The 5,553-nt window shown below is 40.6% G+C and overlaps 1 long non-coding RNA gene across 1 annotated transcript in view; it reads left to right on the plus strand.

The window, feature by feature from the left end:
* Window positions 1–4,989: 4,989 nt before the first annotated feature.
* LOC107319328 overlaps window positions 4,990–5,553 on the plus strand; it is a 9,215-nt gene continuing 8,651 nt past the window's right edge. The window contains exon 1 of the long non-coding RNA XR_004308642.1: window positions 4,990–5,457. This is a non-coding gene — a long non-coding RNA (uncharacterized LOC107319328). The remainder of the gene's footprint in view (window positions 5,458–5,553) is intronic.

Consider the following 5,553-nt stretch of genomic DNA (forward strand, 5'->3'; position numbering starts at 1 on the left):
AGTTTCTTTGTTTTCATATCAAATGTTTTATCTTTAGAAACTGAGATCTGTTTAGAAGTGAATTGAGAAAGATGAATTATGGCATGAATAATTTTCTTTGCAGAATTATGACTGTGTATTATTGCATGTTAAGAGGATATCTAGGTTTTCCGACTGTCCAAGCATCTATCTGGCTTGCTTTCCACCCGATAAGTACTGATAAGTACTAAAGGAAAGCCCCCATCAGCTGACTATGAAGACAAAATGTAAATGCTACAACTGTTCTTCTCCAGGGTGGGTTTCCACCCACACGCAAACATGAATAGGGGTATGTCAGGTCAATTATAAGAAAGATAAGAAGCAAAATCCATAGATAACTGAATTTCTGTTGTTCCAATCTTAGTTAAGTGCATTTCAGGTGTCATGCTATGCGAGCTGAGTGATAGTTGCCAATATTTAACATGGTTTTTAAGTTTAAGGAAAACTTTCTAAGGTGCTGTAGGAAGTCCTTTTGTTACAACGTGGTAATCTGATCCATCTTTCTAATAGTGCTGGTAAACAGTCTGATCTAATCAGACACAAATGCTAATATATATAAAATCTTTACCCATTTAAAAATAATAAATAAAATATTTGGCTCCAATTAATTCTGATTGTGCTAGAAGAACATACAATCAACAATGTTATGCAAATAGTTATTTGTGCAGATGAAATCAATAACTTATTTTCTTTTGTAATACACAGAATATTAAAAAAAAAGGTTATTATTAATTGCTTATAAAACTAAATCTTTGTGTGGGAAGCCTGCAGGTATTAATCTCATTATCAAGACTTTTGTTCAAAGTCTGCATGGCCATTATTGTTCATGATTTGACCACTCAAGAAATCTTGCTACAGACTCCTATTCTGAAAGTATTTATTGGAAGCTGAATGAAATTAGTTCTTTATGAGCTAAGTAATTGTAAAGTTACATTATCCTGTGGAAAGAGATAACTGATAAAATCTGACAATTTCAATTTTAAAGTGGCTGTGCCTTGCTACACTGAAGTCATGATAACCCTCCTATTTATAAATCTATAGCTTACCAGCTACACATACATAGTCATGAAGCATCGGTTATGCTTACTGATAAAATTACTTTAAATATTGATTACAAAATAACCTGTGTTAACAAAAAGTATATTGCTTGCTCGTGCACAAGGTATCGTTGGCTTCAGTTGAATTCCTGTATCTCCAATTTCTTTCTCAGTTTTGTTTTACTCTCCTGAACAACCATTGTTTAACTGGGTGTGCTTGATAAGTGGGAGAAGCATTCCTACCCCTGCTGGGCCAGTACTGCAGGAGGGCTGTGGCAGTGCTTCTGGCTGCCAAGGAGGAGTAAACACACTTTGTTAAGACCTCGTGCATCTTGCCTCTGTGTCCTATGGATTTTTGGTGTTATCTTTAAATTAATGAGAAGAAATGGGCAGTCCCAGTTAGTCATATAAGCAGACAGTCCTGCTCTCCACTCTCCTCTAGGAAGGTTTCCTTGTTGTACTCAGACCTTGGAGGGCCTGCATGCAGCAGGGACCTGATGTGGGCATGGTTCCTCACGGTCTTCAAGTGAGAACAGACTCTTCTCAGTTGCTGGGCATCCAAGGGGACATTCCTATGGTGTCACCATCTCTTCAAGGAGTCACTGTTACCTTGCTGCTCAACTTCTCATACATCTGCAGGAACTAATAGGGCACACGTAGCACCTCAGGAAAGACCAGTGGGTCTTTGGAGGTCAGGTTTTCCTGCCTTGGGGGAGGCACTGAGATATTTCTCACACGTGGTTCTAGATGTGCAGTGCTGATCCTATGCCTACTCAGTTGTCCTTAAAGTGACTATCAAAGCAGCCCTGAATTTCATTTCCGAAATGGTTTCTGTTTTACACTTAATCAGACTGCGTATGAAAACATGATTCTGTCATTGCTTTCTTCCATGCTGTTTTCAGAGAGGGAGGTAAACAAATGTGGAGTATAATTGCTGTAACTTCCATTCACAATAACGGTATCTAAATTCTGGATGTGTTCTGTGCTATTGAAGACTGTGTTGAAGAGGAAAAAAAAGAACCCCAAATCTTCAGGGCCATGCAAAGCAATTAACTGTGCTCTGAAGGTCTGTTTTTATTGTTGCTTTTTTGTTTGGTTTTGTTCTTAGAATTCATCCATTTCTAAAGTGTGCCATGAATCACAGCCAACCGTCTAAAGTGACATAAAACATCAGAAGGAGCAATTTCATAAAAATAATGTCTGTTTTCCTGCATGTATACGCAGGACAGCTGGGCCTGTTTCGGTTCTTGTAGAAAAACGCGGCATCCAAAAGTCATAACTCCTTGTTATGCATGGGGATTCATTCATGTAATTTTTTGCAAATGTGGATATTAGCATGCATTGCTAATGCACTTGGCATTATGGGTTCCTTCTGCCTCGATTGCAGCCTCAGGAAAGAGGCTGGGTGACGCCTTGTCTGTGGGACAGGTGAGAAACTTCACGGTGTCACTGCCAGTTCCAAAAGCATAAAGAAATAGATACAGAATTCTCCTCAGTTTATAGACTCTTTTGCCAATTAGCTGTGCTGGGGTGTGGTTAACACAAACTAATCATACTCTGGAGTGCTAAAATGTACATGGTGCAGCAGAGTGCCTCGCGTCTCCTGGGGTGTGATTATTTAATGATAATGATGCCCCCTGCAGAGGCACCTTATTGCTCTTTTGCAAAAACAATCTTTATTGAGGGGAATTAATTGCATTGTTGTTGATAGCAAGAAATAAGTTAATATTTTGAAATGATCTTTCTGGTTTGCACAGCTTAAAGGGATGTTCGCACAATTATGTCAAATAAATGACCTGCTTTGAAAGTTTCTCCATATATTAGGTCTGGATTCCAAAACCACTCTGGAGATGTATGTTCTCTGAAGATTTGATTTCACTGGGAGTCTTGAAGCGCTGAGAAGAGTTAATCTCTCTGTTCCATGGATACCTTGTTTTGCTGCCTAAAAATTGATCTCTTCAGGGTCACTGACTGTGTTTTCTAGTTAGAGGCAAATTTGCAGTTATTCTGGATTCCCACAGCATATTTACTCTATGCAAAGTATCTGAGAGCAACTTTTATGGTAGGGTTTTTAATTAGTGCGATGTATAAAAGCAGCAAAGTTAATAAGGATGAAATTTGCTGGTGTGCTGACTTCTACGGAAGGCAATTGCCTTAGAGTCATGGTCATAGCCTCGTCTTATATATGCATTTGTATTATTGCACTGATGCTACACAGATTTTGGAAGATGCAGCTCACAGTTCACAAATGAAAAAGATAGAAGGACCAACGTACACTTTACATACTCCTCTCCTACCTGCTAATTTATCTCCAGAATAATCGCTAATTTACTTATCTCAGCACTAATGTTTGCCACAGTAGTTTGGGTTTTGTTTCTCGCTTTATGGGAGTCTTTGCATCATTTTTATCGCCTGCTTGCTTTTTTATACTAATGGTTCAATACATCAGCATTACAGTAATAATCTAGGTATATATTCATTGTAAAATGATGATTTACTGCAGCAGGATGGATGTATTTACCATGTATGCAATGCTGCAACAAATGAAAATAGCAGAAGTATGTGGCCCTGTGTATGTGTAGGTGTACCTGAGTGTAAATGGGCATAAAGTGAAGCAACGCAGTGAGTTTGCCCACAGCAGCATGTGCTGTGCATGGGACGCCAGGGTCAGTGTTTATGTGCCTGAAGCCCACATCTACTTGGCAGTGTAGGATTTTCAGATAAATTCTGTTGATAATCCTTAATAAATTGGAAAGTCCAGGTGAGCAGCTCATCAAAGATATGAATCTGCTTGTATGCAGTCTAGCAGGGCTTGCAGATGATGCTGGTTCTGCGCTGGTAGCACTAAGGTAGGGGTTTTGCTCTGAAACAGCTTTATCTGTCTTTATAGAGAGGCAAAACCGAGTCCTACCTCTTTACCTGGGAGCTGCCCCTTGGGAAGGCTGAGGCAAAGCCACTTGGTCTCTGTTGTTGCTATTGGCTCTTGAATTCAGTCATGACACCATTTGTCTGTTTGTTTGGACCACTCATTAACTTCAATAGTGTTGAGTGATTGTGACAATGAGGTGTATGGCTCCTACGGATATTTTGTGTGTTCTTGTCATCTTTTGTTTACAACACCATGAGTTTTCTTTCTGTCTTTTGTTGTTCTTGTTTATAAATAGGCTTAAAAAGAAGCATATACTGCTTTGATTTCACTCCATAAGACCTGGAATGCTTGCAGGTCATTTAGTTTCTCTTTTCTAGTTGTTCATAAGGTTTCTCTGAGCTGGAACAGCCAGTGGTCAGTAGTGAAGTAGGATGCACACAATGATCAGCTGCTTGCTGCTGCTTCAGTCAAAGGGGTGGGGGAGAACTGCATGTCCTGGACAAGGAAAGATTTATGGGGAAAAGGGATTAGTTCTGCAAACAAAGTATGGTATGTGTCAAAGAAAAATCTCTAATGGCAGAAGCCAGCATCAGTAGGAGAAAGGATTTAAAAAGAAAAATGTTAGAACAATATTGAGAAAATATGTAAAGGAACTTAATTAAAGGGACTTTTGTACACACAGTGCCTGTTTTGGGAGATGTGTGCATTGTCTTGATTGTCAGTGTCTGTGATTTCTCCTTCTTCCTGCATTTAGATCAGACAATATGGTGACTTGATCAGCAATAATAGGAATAATAAAGCTATCTACACCTGATTTGTTGACAGTGTTGGTGGATATTGGATCTACCTGGAAGTCCTCCTCTTTGGTGATGTTGGCACCACTGCTTGAGGGACAGGGTGCCAGAAGTGAAGACATCCAGAGGTGGGAAGGGCCATCCTGGGGAAAACAGAAATCTCTTAAAAGCCGTGTTGTATACATGTGGGTTTGTTTAGTGCGTGGCATATAATGCAGTTAATCTCCTTACAAAGTCACTGCTTAGAGAGAAATATGAAAGGAAATCCTGATAAAAGGCAGCAGTGTAAATTTGACATTGCGTGTAGCAGTCAGCTTTGCGCATTGTAATTGGAGGGGACAGAGGAGTTGTTTATTCAGAGGGGAGAATGGTGCTATGAATTTCAGGTGTGAGATTAAAAAATAACTAGACTTCGTTTTAAAACCTCTTTCTCCTTCATTCCTCTTCAGTTCAGCCGGAGCCAGTCCTTACTGAAGCTCTTTGTGAAGGAGAGAGATCGCTGATCAAACTCCTGTTCCGTGCGGGGGAGGCCAGCGCTTCTGGACTCCAGATGTGACTCTGAGAGCCTCTCACTGCCCCATCTCCAGCAGTGATTCCTCTGCGGGTCTCACCAACCCTGGGAAACGGGGCAGGAGAAGGCCAAGAGCGTGGTTCTTCTGAAGCCCTTCCATCAGGCTGTGGAGGAGGCTGCAGGCTGAGCTGGCTGTGCCTGGGCTGCAGGGCAGTGCTGGAGCTCCTTGTAAGTATCAGTGCTGTGTCACTGCAAAATGTGGAAAGCACTCTGGCTGCATAATGAACGTGAGATGTTCTGATGGGTATGTACAGAAGAACTGCT

This window comes from Coturnix japonica, chromosome 11 (genome assembly GCF_001577835.2).
Source record: "Coturnix japonica isolate 7356 chromosome 11, Coturnix japonica 2.1, whole genome shotgun sequence".
NCBI classification, from domain to species: Eukaryota; Metazoa; Chordata; class Aves; order Galliformes; family Phasianidae; genus Coturnix; species Coturnix japonica.